The sequence below is a fragment of the Alnus glutinosa genome, chromosome 4, assembly GCF_958979055.1.
Source record: "Alnus glutinosa chromosome 4, dhAlnGlut1.1, whole genome shotgun sequence".
In the NCBI taxonomy this organism is placed as follows: Eukaryota; Viridiplantae; Streptophyta; class Magnoliopsida; order Fagales; family Betulaceae; genus Alnus; species Alnus glutinosa.
Genome location: NC_084889.1, coordinates 25271399 through 25286607, shown reverse-complemented (window position 1 = coordinate 25286607; position 15209 = coordinate 25271399). Strand labels below are relative to the sequence as shown.

Sequence of the window (15209 nt, the reverse complement as noted above, 5' to 3'; positions counted from 1 at the left end):
TCTTCTACATAAGGTTTCGTGGAGAAATCAAAAGTCAATATTAAGTAAATTTAAGGGATTAATTGATTTGATAAAAAAAATAAATACTAGAGTTCAATTACATTTCTTTAGTGGAATTAAATGTAATTAAATAGGAGCTTGGTGACAGTTACAGAGTTAACAAAGTTACAGGCCTACAATGCTAGTTTTATTTTTTATTTTTTATTTTCCCTTTTGGATCTCTCACCAAACTGATGTAATTTAACCAACTCAGGCTCTTTATTTATTAGGCTACTTGTTTTATTCAATTAATCACGGGCTAGATACAAAGTGAACAAAAGATGCAAAGAGAGGAGATTGGGCTTGGGGTAAAACTCAAGCATAAGGAAATTGTAGTTGACTCATGGACCAGGGAATTGGGTTGGACTCAATCACAAGCTCCCACACTCCTATAAAAGGAGGATGAAGCTCAAGTAAATGGGGTTCCGAATTCTCTCTAATAAAGACTCTATTTACGGTCCATTATATCTTCTAAAAAAATAACTGACTTAAGCATCAGAACTATTTCTCACCAAAACATTCCCGGCAGCTCTTATAACTTTTGTTCTTTTGCAAGTTTTTCATTCGCTTGCCTCGGATGCTTCCCAAAACCGAAAACTGCACCAACACACATGAATAAAATGAGCCTTGAAATGAACTATGTATTACTTAACTATTTCCTCTCAAAATGATTTTTGGTCTGTTTATTAAGATGAGATTGTGATGTCAAAAGAAAAGAAACAAAATTATTAATGATTATTTCCACTGCAAGATTTATGATAATATATCAAGTAGTAGCCGTGAAAAATCTAAATATTTTTCGCTTGCAGTTTAATAATAAGTCGGAGCGTTAGATCAAAAGCCACCGTAATTTTATCCCGGCCCTTCTCTCCGTTCTTCCATCAAATTCGGAAGAATAAAACAAATTACATATATCTATATAACCCGTATATTTCTAATTAATAAATGGTGACAATTCGTCACTGAGGAAAATAATAATGAATAGAAATTTTATATATATATATATATATATATATATATATATATATATATATATATATATATATATATATATATATATATATTTAATTTACTCCAGTAATAATTGAGAAACCATTCGCCATCTTGAAGAGCACATAACATTTTAAATGGAAAATTTTGGCATTCTTTAAATTGAAAGAACCACGATGGATTTGAGAGTGTCATTGGCCATTTCTATTTTAGTTTGACATGTCAATCTCTGATTTGTTGTGTGATCAAGAATTTAAACACCTTGTACTTATATTAAAAAAAACAAAAATGAATTTAAACTCATTGTGACTTTTCTTTTTGTTAGTAGGAAAGGACAAACTCTGTTCAGGGCTTTACAGATGGGCGATTATTTTTTATGATTTTTTTTATGAATTGTTTATTCAATTAATTTCAAATTAGTCGTACCTTGTTTATACTGATAAATAGAGCTTCCTTAGAGCTTCCTGGTATCTCTTCTCTCTTACGAAGAAGTTGAAAGAGGAGACCAAGTACCATCCATTGCCTGGCCTATGATATATGGATCACCTTTCGAAGTTGACAAAGGGTTTGTTCTTCACATAAGTACCCTTCCGAATGACCAACCTCTTTCGTCAGGTGTAGCATATTCAATCAAGGCCAAAGTTTCCTCATTCTTGCTTGACTGAAGAACCGTGGCGCGCGCATACACACACATGCCAAAGAACTCCTTAGCTTTCTTACCCCGGCCCACTCGTTACAATTGTCCTTTATTCCGATCCCGAGATCCAGCCCTTCCTATTGAACCATAAGCACTAGCACCACCAATTGCATCTTCGCCCCCCATAGAGACTCAGGAGACGAAGGAGCCGCCAGCCAAATCGACCAATAAATGCGATAGGCATTAATTGTTAGTAACCGCTAATCGCTACTAACTACTAAATGCTAACCGCCTACCCTTATAAATAATATATAAAAATAAATTAGCCTACCAAAACACTAAAACAGGCTCAAAATCATCTAAAACAAGCCATGAAAAGATGCACAAAAGATTCATACCTGACAAGTGGTTACAACGGTACGGTTTGAACATAAATAAACGCTAATTGGGTTACTCAAAACTGTTAACCGCCTAAAAGCAGTGCAAATGCGACTGCCCCTACAACCCCAGTTAATCTTCTCACGTGCACGAAGACTCTTTGAAGAGCTCTTCACGTGTATAAATTGAGGTTTATATTCCATTTTCTCAAGAGTGGGTAAGATATGCCCAAGAATACCTCAAAAAGTCATGTACTGATCATGGCGGGATTGATAATGCTTCTGCTAATAACAACAGATGCTAAAGCTAAAGACCCTCTGCCTACTTCTGTCCACCAGTACTCCAACCCTTTCTATCTTCCCCAACCCGTCTCCCTCCCCACTCCATATGATGCTAATAAAGCAAGTATAACAAAAAGAGGGATTTGCTGTCTTACGAAATGTGCCCTGTCGAGAAATTACGTGGGAGTCACTCGTAAAGAGTATTTTCGCTTTGTTAGAAGCTGTTGTAAGCAATTCTGCGTGCCCGGCATCTGGCTTTGGTAAGCATCTCTCTCTCTCTCTCTCTCTCTCTCTCTCTTCACGTCAAAGAGAGCATATATAAACCAACAATATTATTTCATTTTATACGTACATATGTTAAGATGATAAAGGAAAGACTTCAGAACAGCTCATGTCAATCTCATTATTCAAGTTGGTTACTTGCAGAAATCAGGGCTAACTACAGACCAGCTACAACCCTTACCTCAATATTGCAGAAATCACGCTCAGCAGTCCATGTTTTCTGTTACAGCCGGATGTCTCTGTGACAAGCATAGATACACATGGGCTTACCTTTGTGTTTTACAGTATCTAAATCACCTTTGTGAACCGGCCACTATGTGGTTCTTCGGTTATAAATAAGAACTTCAGCATCTGTTTTGGTCATGCAACCGAATCAATTAAAGCTCCTTCAAACTTCAATAATATAAAACATGCACTAATGCCAAAATTTACTTATGCAAGTCACTGTTTTCAGATTTCATCAGCATACCACATTTTAAATGATAATTATGTATCTAATGTCAATTATAGGACCCTTATGAGTAATGAGTATTTTGATGTGGCGGATGTGGTAGAAGTGGAATGTTTAGTGGAAATCTACAACAACTATGACAACAATTATTAGCAATTTCTCAAGATTGCCTGTTCCATTAGAAAACACTAGCTATATATATACATAACACTATATATATAACACTAGCTATTTGATCCATCATGTCTACCACATTAGAAAACACGTTCCAGTCCTTTGATGGAATTCTGGGAATTTTCCTCATTAGTCTTGCATAGGCCCCCTAAAAAACCCTCATTGAGAGAACTTGCAATATTCTCCAAAGACTTTTCCTGATCATCGAACCGCTTTGTATTCTCTTCGCAAGCTTTTGAAAGGCAATTAAGTTCAAGCTTTCCAATTCGATCCTTGTTGGTTGACATGCTCTGGTACCAATTGATGAATGCTTTCTGATGGAATGGATGAATAATGGAGGAATGTGAAAATGGAATGGAAAATATGTTGAAAATAAACTCCAATTAATGGCTGGAAACAGACCCCAAATTAATCCAATTAGGGTTGGAAACAAACCACAAGACAAAAGTCTATTTCTTTTCTTTCTTTCACTTGGGGTCTGTCTCCAGCCATTAATTGGAATTCATTATCTACATATTTTCCATTTCATTTTCACATTCCTCCATTATTCATCCATTCTATTAGAAAGCATGCATCAATTGGTAGCAGAGCATGTCAACCAATAAGGACCGAGTTGGGAAGCTTGAACTTAATTGCCTTTCAAAAGCTTGCCGAAGAGAATACAAAGCGGTTCGATGATCAGGAAAAGTCTTTGGAAAATATTGCAAGTTCTCTCAATGAGGGTTTTTTAGGGGGCCTATGCAAGACTAATGAGGAAAATTCCCAGAATTCCATCAAAGGACTGGAACGTTCCTTTCACGGGGTTATGGAGAATTTGCCAAAAACCAAGGGCGAAATTTCACGGAACAACACAGTGCATATATCATCGCCAAAGTCCGCCCAATTTTCGCAATCAGACGTACCACCTGCATTTGCAACACCACCACCTTTCCATGCCTACCCAAACTATGATCAAGGACACAAACAAGTGCACACAACACCCGGTCTGCCCACAGGCACCAACATCAACAGCAAAACCCCCCATAGAATCACCGTTAGCCAAACCGACACAAATCCGGCCGCTCCACCGAAGATCGATACCATGTGTGGAATTCCGCCGTCAAAGGCCGCCTCCCGAACCTCCAGATCAGCATCTGCCACTAAGATTCACGGGTCCATCCTTCTTCTCAGAAGGTGTACTTGAACAAATCCATAGGAGAAAAGCAAAGCTACAAAATTATTTCAACCTTGAAGACAAGTGTCGTGTCAAGGGGACGGAATTGATAGGAGTCTTTCTCCAATCCTAATACTTGGATTAATTCAAGCTGATCTCTATCTCATTAGTGATGAGATATTATCTTTATCTTTATATTATCTTTATCTTTTCAATTAGGTTATCTCATTACCTTTATCTTTCTAGTTGGTTTATCTTAAGAGTTGTTAAGTTAGTAGAAGTGTTATTGCTTATGTTTATCGTAGTTAATTATCAATAGTATTTGTATTTCTATTTAAAGGCCATTTGGTCGTTAATGAAAAGGAAGAAAAAAGAAATAGACTTTTGTCTTATGGTTTGTTTCCAACCCTAACTGAATTCACTTAAGGTCTATCTCCAGCCATTAATTGGAGTTCATTATCAACATATTTTCCATTCCATTTTCACATTTCTCCATTATTCATCCATTCCATCAGAAAGCACGCATCATATATATATATATACAGTGTTACTAATAAACCTCTTACGTACTAATACAGTCTTTAAGTCGTATCACTTATAATAATTAGGGGTAATTACCTTTTCCCCCCATCAACTACCAGCCATTGTCAACATGTCCCCATGAACTGACACCTCGACCAAAAGAGAGCATCCAACTACCATCGTTACCCACTTTGCCCCCATCCGTCAGAAGATTCCGTTAACTTGGATGGAATATTCCATTTTTGGGCGTTAATTTTTGTTTAAAGACCAAAATGCCCTCTACAATAATTAATAAAAAAATATTAAAATTAATATATTTTTTTGTTTAAAAAAAAAAAAACAAAAACAAAAATTAATCTAAGGGTGGCGCCCTTTTTCAGTTTTTTTTTTTTTAAATATTAATTTTAATAATTTTTTATTAATTACTGTAGAGGGCATTTTGGTCTTTGTGTGAATTAGACTGACAGATGGGGGCAAAGTGGGTAACGATGGTAGTTGGATGCTCTCTTTTGGTCGAGGTGTCAGTTCATGGGGGCATGTTGACAATGGCTGGTAGTTGATGGAGGGAAAATGTAATTACCCCTAATAATTAATATAAGAGTTGTCTCTTTTTATCCCATAATTTCTGCAGCGTATACTTTTCAAGATCATAATGATATTTATACTTGAAATAAACTATGTAATATGTGTTAGAATATATTACTGCATTTGATTTTATATTATGGAATTTAATTTCAGCATTGATTGTAATATTCACCGTCTACGTCATCTTCTCCGAAGGCAAATCCACCGATCCGCACCCAAAGGCTCTGCCCGCTCCAACCCGCACAGTCGATCTCAGCCCTGTAGCAAGCCCACCATTTTGTGTAGCCAGATTTGCGCCAGCAAGTCCCTCTGTGCTTTGGTGGATCAGTTGTTCATAAAAAGTAAAAAATAGAGGTTTGGTTTGTTGTATTGTGAAGACCACGAACGATCATCAAACCCTAAGTTTTTCACGAACGTTAGCGATACGCTTGGCAAACATTCACCAAAAGCCAGATCAATTGATTCTTATCCACTTCGATCTCTTGCCTTATAATTACCCCCACCCTTGTCCTCTTCACCTCATTTTCGCCTTTTTCAGTCCGTAAATCCTTGAGTGAGAGTGAAAGAGTGTTTTGGAAAGAGTAAGAGAAAGAGAGAGAGAGAATGAGCTCTCTTGATCTTTCCTCTTCAAGAGAGGTAACTTTGGGTCCTCAAAATTTAAAGACAATTTAAGACTAGGGGCTCTAAACCGTTTATTTATTGCCTCACGATGTGACTCTCAACAAAAAGATTGAGAGAAGGTTTGAAGTGACCATTTCTCATTGTTGCAATGACGACCCATTTATCCATTGCCTCATGATGTGATTCTCAACATAAAGGACTTGATTCATTTGTGCTTCCAATGGCATTGCACTTGAAAAACTTTAGATCCTATTAAGGTCCACACCCCAGATAAATCAACTATAAATTATGTATTGAGATTTGATGATACCATAAACAAGATTAGGTCCTAAAGCTTGGACCTAATTAGTACAAAGGTCCACTTATTAGAAAGGTTGAAAAGGTCCACTTATTAGAAAGATTGAAAAGTCTAGGAGATGAGACATGTTACATGCACATCACTTTTTTAAATCAACTATTAGATCAGTAGAATTCACAAGAATTTACTTGTGGGTCCTACAAATTCAACAATTGATTTAAAAAAATAATGTACAAAAGATATACAAGTAATGTGCAAAAATCATTTCTCCCGTCCCAAAAAGATAAAGAGCTTTTTTGCTCCCAAACTCTCTCTCCTATTTTCTCTCAACAAATTTATTGACTCAAGCATTGAAGGCTCTCCCTCCACCTCCATCACTCCTTCCCCGCACCTCCCTGCCATCTCCCCTCACCATTTGAGTTGGAAATCTAAAGTGGTTTTGGTTTTCACTCCTCAACCAGAGACAAGATTGAAACTAACAAGGAGAGATCAATTAAAGGAAAAAAAAAAAAAAAAAAAAAAAAAAAAAAAAAAAAAAAAAACACTTTCAGACCTAAGAAATCATAAAACAAATATCCACCTACCAATATTTTCTATCTTAAGAAAAGATGGTCTTGTTCATAAAGGAACAAAAGCAGCAAAGATATGGTAGAGTCCAGACAAAATTTGGCCAAATTGGCTCCAACAGGATGTTAGAATGTTCCATAAGAAACTACTAACACTAAGAGGGAGTTCAAATTTCCACAGCGGGTTTCTATACTCGAGTTAGTTCTAATACACAACAGGATTTGCATGAAAAGCTAAAATCATCCATCCCCATGGGATACAAATATGCAGACACACGGATTCAAGAACTCCTTAGTCAAGATTAAGGATGAGTACCGCAACCCAATGGGACTGCTCACTAACACTTTCACGCAAAACTCAATCAAAAATTATGAACATAACACCCAAGCTACGTATTCAATTTCATATTCTATATATTGAAATAAAGAACAGAAAAAGGAAAACCAAAAAGAGAAACATGTCCTTTCAATTGATTGTTCTACAAATCTTTCAAACCAAAATTTCATTTTAACAAAAAAAAAAAAAAAACATACAAGAGTTCTGCTCTCTTGCAAAGGACGTTGCAAAGTAAGCAAACACAGCACCAAAGAACTCATCAGCACAAAAATGCATCCATGAATCAAGTGGCAGGTATCCACACTCTGGGCAGATGGTGGCAGGAGATAACAATATAAAACATAAAATATTAGATGGTGGCAGGAGATAACCATATGAAACATAAAATACAGAATCAACTCTACTATTGGTTGTAGACAGCCTACGTGGGTTTCCAAATCAGTCGTCTAAGTATTGCCTTCCACTCCCACGTCTTCTCCAATATCCACACAATGTGTGTAAATTCATATTCAGAACTTCCAAAGTCCTAATTCGGATGGATGAACATGATAATGGCATCTCAGCGGCTTGAAATACATCAAATAGAACATCACACAACACATCTTTTTTCCCTGGATTCCGTCCTCAAGTGGCAACCTGTGGCTTGGAGGGTTTCATTGCATGGAGTTGGAGCTTCAACAGAGGTGATGGTACCGATATGAACACAAGAAGACTGAACCTTAAAATATCTTTTCACCTCTTTTCTTATTTCTGATCCTTTACCGTGCAAAACACCCAGGTGCTAGACCATTCTTGCTCCCCAACCAAGGAGACAACCACCAGAGAGAATTTGTGCATAATCCAGTTGGATTTCTTCATACACGATCCTTTTTATACGTTGAATCAAAACTGTTTCTTGAATCAAATAACATGTTCACCCTAATTATCATATATTTTGTAACCACAGTTTTTATGCCAAGTCCCACAACCTGCTGAGCTTGCCACACATTTGACGAATTTTTTTAGCCTGTGAAATCGTAATGCTTCTCCTCCTGATCATCACAGATTTTCTAGGGGTCCTCCTAACCATAAAAATCAGACTCATAGATACCATCTAAGACAGCTCTTCTCCCCTAAGCCTTCCTCAACAAATAGTGAGCTCTAAGCTCTTCATCTAAGGCTGAAAGCAAAATGTAGGTGACAACATAATCTTTAGTTTCATGCACTCCTTTCTCTCTTCTTGTTGAAGACTACAAACGATTCCAGGTAGATAGATGATCTAACCCAATTGCAAACTGCCTTAGCAATGCAATGCTGTCTTAAGATCTTGAAACCACTAGCATCAAACGTACCACTTTGGTCTTATTCTTCTTCCTTCTCTATTAACTCTCGATATTAGTACCAGTCTGCCCCATCTTTGGCCACGGGCATTGAAGGCCTAACAAAAATCTCGATTGGCTTGGGGACATGAACTGTCAAATGCAATTCCCTTGCTGTTTTCCCTAAATTTGGATAAGATATTCTGATTGAGTTGCTCACTGGTTCAACAAAAATCCATCCTAGAACTAATACAGTCACATCACAAGCAGGCCTGCCCAAACAAAGAGAAATTATCCACTAATTTGGTAATGAGATGAAAAAATTAGCACTTGTGGCAGAATGTTTAAAGAGGTAAAAGTATAACTGAATATAAATGAATGAACTGTGAAAATTAAACTCCACCTTTCGCAAAGCACGAAAATAATAATAATAATAATAATAATAATGTACATATAAGACTGGTGAGAGAAAGAGGAAAAAAATAGGTATCCTGTGGAAATTTCTTCAAACTTCAAATCACAAAAGTGTCAAACAATTCTGGTATAATTTTGTCAAAAATATGTACGGTTTCATATACAACACTGCATATGAGATTAAAATTTATTTCCTTGTTTAAAAGTATATGACTGCTTATGCACCCATGTGAGATTGCTAATGCAGCTTTATATGTAAGGACAGAATATGTACATACAATCCAAGTAATACAAACAAGTAGCTGATACGCACTCTGTTGCACTGCTCAAAAATGAAGTTTACAAAATATTTTATGTAGCTGTTTTTCCAACAACCAAAGAAGGTAAATAATAATAATAATTGACAAGAACAATGCTATCCGTTTATGTAGCAGCTAGATTTTTTCAATCACAACAATTTTAGTTCAAGAACAACAAACGATTCATAAAAAAACCAGACAATTCACAAAGACGACATTCAAATGTAACTAATTTCAATAATATGGCTAAACACAAAGCAAGTATTCGTGACAATTTGTTATTTTTCGTTAATTATGTGACAAACGAAAAATTGACACAGAATTTTGTGGCAAAACTAGTTTGGACCAAATGCAAGCAAAAATGACAAACTATGTAATAGTTGTAACTAGCTTCTGATTACATGGTAAAATTCATATGCTTTATCCGTGGGTAGCATATGAATATGCAAACCCTCTGGCCCATAGATGTCAAGCAGGTTTATGGGAAAACCGGAAAGTACAGTGAACCAATTAAAGTGTCATAAAAAGTGTAACGATTTAATATACATGAAACTATATAATCAAAACCTTTAAGATGTCAATTCTAACAAGACCTCCCCAAAATATTGAGAATCCATTTAAGCCATTGGATTAAACTTTGCTTGCCGTCCCATTGTCAGGGGCGACTTGAGATTTCTATGATAGCAGAAACATGCTAAATTAATATGGGAAAAGTGTGTAACCTTTAAGAAAATATAGATAACATACAAGAAAAGAGTGACCCCTTATCCAACTTTGAGCAGCAATGGCAGGTAGATCATCTGAGTGAACCACCGCAGCTTGCCTATGGTGGAGAAGAACTCCAAGCGTGTCATATAGTTTCTGCATGAACAAAAAAAGAGTTTCAAGAGGCACTCATAAAATAAAATAAATTCAGCAAAACCAAAGGAAATAATAACTGCTTACATAAGTAAACACAACCGTTTATAAAATTACAATACTAATGCTAAAAGCTTAAAGAGTAGGCAGATAGACATATTACATAAAAAGGCTTACCCATCCTAGGAAAGCATTAAGCTGAATTGGACCTAAGATGGTTCCAGGATCAGCATTTTGTATTGGTTTCTATTTCTGTGCTGCTGCAGTAGCTAGATCCTTTTGTGCCATCATTTCTGAAGTCAGAATATAAAAAGGTTCAAAACGAGGAAAACTATAATATTTAGAAAGGTACAACTGGTCCAATAACATGGGCCGAGAGAAGAATGCAAAATGAAAACATATTCTAAAATGGTTACCATCCACTACCTAGGACAGAACAAAACAAAAAAGTTTCAACGCACTTATTCTACCTTCTACAAAAGCAAATGCCTACATCCCCTAATACCTTGCAAGACCAAACAAATTAGTATTGTCCAGCTAACCCCCAATTGTTCAATCACAGGTATATAAATTCTTCCACAGATAAGACCAAAAAATATGTTCACAAGCAACTTAATCAGACCAAACAGCACTAGAGCAGACCTCCATACATTAATCATATTCTAGGGTCGTCAAGGCCTTGAACATTTGGTGGAAAATTGCCTTTTCACTATTACTTTTAACACAACAATTCTATCGAGTCCAAAGGAATGAAGTAACATAGCCTCAAGCACCCACCAAATCTCAACAGGAAATCAAAAAATTTAACAAACCACTTCCCAAATCCCAACAACTCAGCAGAACTTACCCAAAAACAAAACCGACCCACATCCCCATTTCCCATAATACACCAAAAACATTTAAGAAACAAGTCATACATTTCAAAATCCACAGTGAAACGCTGGAAGTACGACAAACCTCAATGGTAGAGGAGCATAGCCAAGATGTAGACGAACTGGTGAGAGCTTTTGAGGCCGTCACTGTGCTATGTAACTAACAAACAACACCATTACCGCTTTCTAGCAAAAGAAAGTCTGGCAGTAAAAAAACAAAAACTCCACTTTTACCATTCTACTTAACTCCTCCAAAACATCAAATGGCTGCCAGGAATTTATCTTAACCACCACAATCAGATCCCTATGCACGATGAGATTATAACCCACTACTTGTTGAGGAATGTTAGGGGAGCCTTGGGATGGTATCCATGAGTTTGATCTTTATGTAAGAAGTCCCTGTAGGAAATCTTTGATGATCTTGATGGTCAGGAGAAAAGAATTACGTTTTCACAAGGCTAAAAAAATTTGTCAAATGTGTTGGAAGATCAACGGGTTATGGGACTTGGCATGAAAGCTCTGGTGACCAAATATATAATCATCAAGGTGAACATGTTATTGGACTCAACAAACAGTTCTGTTTCAAGGTATAAGGATTGTGCATGAAGAAATCAAACTGGATTATGTAAGAATTTTCCTAGCGGGTGTCTCCTTGGTTGGGGAGCAAGAACGGCCTACCACATGGGTTTTATACACAATAAATAAGAAACGACCAGAAACAAAACAAGGGGTGAAGAGATGTTTTGAGGATCAGTCTTCTAGTGTTCAGATTCTTGGCACCATCACCTCTGTTGAAGGTCCAACTCCATGTAACGAAATCTCCTAATCCAGAAATACAAACGTGTTGCCACTTGAGGATGGAACCCAGCAGAGAAAAAAGATGCATTTCGATGTCCAACCTGATGTACTTCAAGCCGTTGAGATGCCATTATCATGTTCATTCAAATTAGGAAGCTTTGAATCTGAATTTACACTCTCACCGAGTTATGTGGATATTGGAGAAGGCATGGAACCAGCAAGATCATGCAAAAGAGCCAAAAAGTTGCCACTGAAGTCCACAATATCAACCTAGATGTTATGAACAAAAAGAATTAGAGAGACCTGCCTATTATATGCTTTATGAATATTTAACATTTGTAATAATTAAATTGTAATAAATATGACCTCACCAAACAAACTGTCCATGTGACATTGCAGAAAATGGGTAATCTATTTAATAGTGGATCATATTCACATCTTTATGAGTCCCTTTTATAGGTAATATATGAAACCATTATCTTATTTCATACTTTGAGCAGAACAAAACAAATCATACCAACACTCATGAAATGAGAAACAACAACAAAAAGGACTTATATTATCATTTCTAAAACCATTATTGTTGATATACAAAGAAAAGAAAGCGTAAAGAGATTCCTGAAAATGTCATTAAAACAAAAGAAAATCACATTTCTAAAGAAATGGATAAGTTTAAAATCAAAGTAACCTATATAAGATCTGAGCTTTCATCAAACGCAGTATAGCTAATGCCTCTACAGCAGTCAACTGGACATTATAATTAGCAAAGAGAAATGCTTAATAAAGTCCCAAATAGGCAATACTCGAAGAAATCCCAGATACCTTTTGCCACTTTGATTGAAAGAGTTAAAAAGTAGGATAACAAAGTGGATCAGTTCTCTTAGTGAGTAATATGAGTTTAAGATCTAAAATAAAAATAAAAGAATTGATGATACAACAAGAGAAAATTTTAAACAGTATTTCCAACAAAGAATCATCAACTCATACAAAATATCTCTTGTAACATCCATACAAAACAAATACGTATACAAAAACAATAAAGACTGATTAATAAAATAACAAGAATGATCAATCAAATAGGGATATAAACATCTCCTGAACTCCAGGGCTATCTGCACTGAATTTTCTATGTATGTACATAGATACTACGATATAACATACAGGAACTTAATGTTTACCAACATAAGAAATATAAACAAACTGTTTAAGCGAAAAAGAAAAGAAATTTGTTACCATTTATTCAAGTAGGGGACACTATCGTTTCCTCTCTTCAATTCACAGTTGAATATCAACAGTCAGAAACATAGCCACAAAGTCTTCCCCTTTGCATTGGCAACATTGGTTTTCTTCCTTGGCCTTCCAAGAATTTCCTTATCTCCATCAATTTTCTCGGCAGATAAATTCTGGTTTTGCACTACTTTCCTCTTCTTCCTCCCACGCTTCTTGACCAAAACCCAATCTTCATCGTCATCACCTCCATCCCTGCTTTCGTCATAATCCACCTTTTCGGCCCCATTTCTGAGCCTGTCTTTCACAGAAACACAACCATCATACACAGAACCACCCTTACCGTTCTTCTTGGACCCCGGATCTCACTTTCTCTCCACTTTCCCCTTCTTCCGACCCCTCCAACCGCGCCTCTTCAGCCCCTCCTCCTCATGCCTCCGAACGTTTCTACCACGCTTCTTCGCCGCTTCCAATCTTTCAGCCTCAAGCTCAGCACCACCGTTCGTCTACTCATTGGTTTTCGTAGGTCAGAATTTGTCACGCTTTACTGGAGTTAGCGTGTATTAAGTAGGGAGGCGTGAGAAGTGGATGACAGCTCAGCCCTCATAACTTTAAATGCTTGGGTGTTGATGCCAAGCCGCGGGTACTACGGAGACAACGTGGGTGCTGAAGCCATGCTGCACGTGTGCAGCGATAGAGTCCTTAATTGATTATATTATACTCTAATGAGATAAGATAGAGCTCCATCTTAGAAAAAAAATAATAAAAAAATAAAAAATAAAAGTTCGAATATAAACTCTCATTTCACTCCTATCATACCGTTGTCTATATGGATGAATAATAGGTAGAATGTTTATCATCGACCATTCTCTTGGAGAGGACCAAAACTCACCTACGTGGGCTTGAGCTGAGCCTCGAGACCAATAATGTGAGAGATAGTAAAGAGATTGTAGTGGAACCCTGATTTTTTTAACAATACTATTGGTCTATGTAAACAACGGTGGGATAAGAGTGGGATGAGTCATGGGAGTGAATAGCCAAACATTTCTAATAAAAAAAATAAAAGAGAGAGAGAGAGAGAGAGAGATATGATAGAACTCTTGTAATTTCAACTATTTTGTTAGTTGGGGGAAAGTCTACATATCCCTTTAAATTACTACTTACGCTCCGTTTGTTTTGACGTAAAATGTTTGAGAAATGATACAAACACAACTTTTTTTACACAAATTCTACACAACCCCTCTCATATGGGATGGGGCACACCATCACATGGGTCCCACCCCATGTGAGAGGGATTGTGTAGAAGTTGTATAAAAATAATTTCCCAAAACGTTTTTGTTGTAAAATATTTTCAACGAAATCATTTTCCACAAAAAAAAAAAAAAAAAAAATGATTTTTCTGAAAATATTTTTCAGCATTTGGCTCATACAAAAAAATACCAACAGAGTAAAATGGAATCCGACAACGTTTAGCAGTCGTTGCCGGATTCTGGTGAACGAGATTCCGATCGGAATCTCCTGTACGGCCAGTTTTGCCAAAATCTGGCCTAGTTTGGCTGGAATCTAGCATAAATTTCCAGATTTCGACCAATTCTAATCCGCCGGAATCTAGCGATGTCGCCGAATTCCAGCAAAAATTTCTAAAATTCTGCTGTATTGGCTTAATTCCGACCAATTTGGCCGAAATATGGCTTAGTAGTTGCCAGATTTCGACAATCAGATACCAAAATTCGAGAATTTTTAGCGATAGAGTCGGGTTATCAACAAACTTGAATGTTAGGCCATGGCGAATTCCCACAAACGTGCATGCAAGAATGAAATGAAGAGTTTAAATCCAAAAAACGATTTACAGTTTTGAAAACCGTAAATCGTTTTCCAAAAATTAAAGAAGTTTTTATGGTCAATAATTTCCGTTAACCATTATTTTCGTCCCCACCAAACACTAAAAAATGCCAAAAATATTTTTCAGAAAATATTTTATGCCGAAACAAACGAAGCAATGTCCCCTAAACTTTCAATTGGAGGACAATATCCCCCCAAATTATCAAAAATTGTCAATGTACTCTCGCATAAACACGCTTAATTAGAGAGTTCGAATGGGTTCATGGCCATTACAGCCTTAAAACATG

General features: G+C 36.6%; 2 long non-coding RNA genes across 2 annotated transcripts; one reads left to right on the top strand and one right to left on the bottom strand.

Annotated features, from left to right (window-relative positions):
• Positions 1 to 257: 257 nt before the first annotated feature.
• LOC133865455 (uncharacterized) lies at positions 258 to 989 on the bottom strand. Its single transcript, XR_009899737.1, has 2 exons — positions 885 to 989; positions 258 to 636 (listed from the first exon to the last, which is right to left on the bottom strand). It is a non-coding gene; the product is annotated as an uncharacterized LOC133865455 (long non-coding RNA).
• Positions 990 to 1488: 499 nt separating this feature from the next.
• Positions 1489 to 2970, top strand: LOC133867165 (uncharacterized). Its single transcript, XR_009900001.1, has 2 exons — positions 1489 to 2585; positions 2752 to 2970. It is a non-coding gene; the product is annotated as an uncharacterized LOC133867165 (long non-coding RNA).
• The last annotated feature ends 12239 nt before the right edge of the window (positions 2971 to 15209 follow it).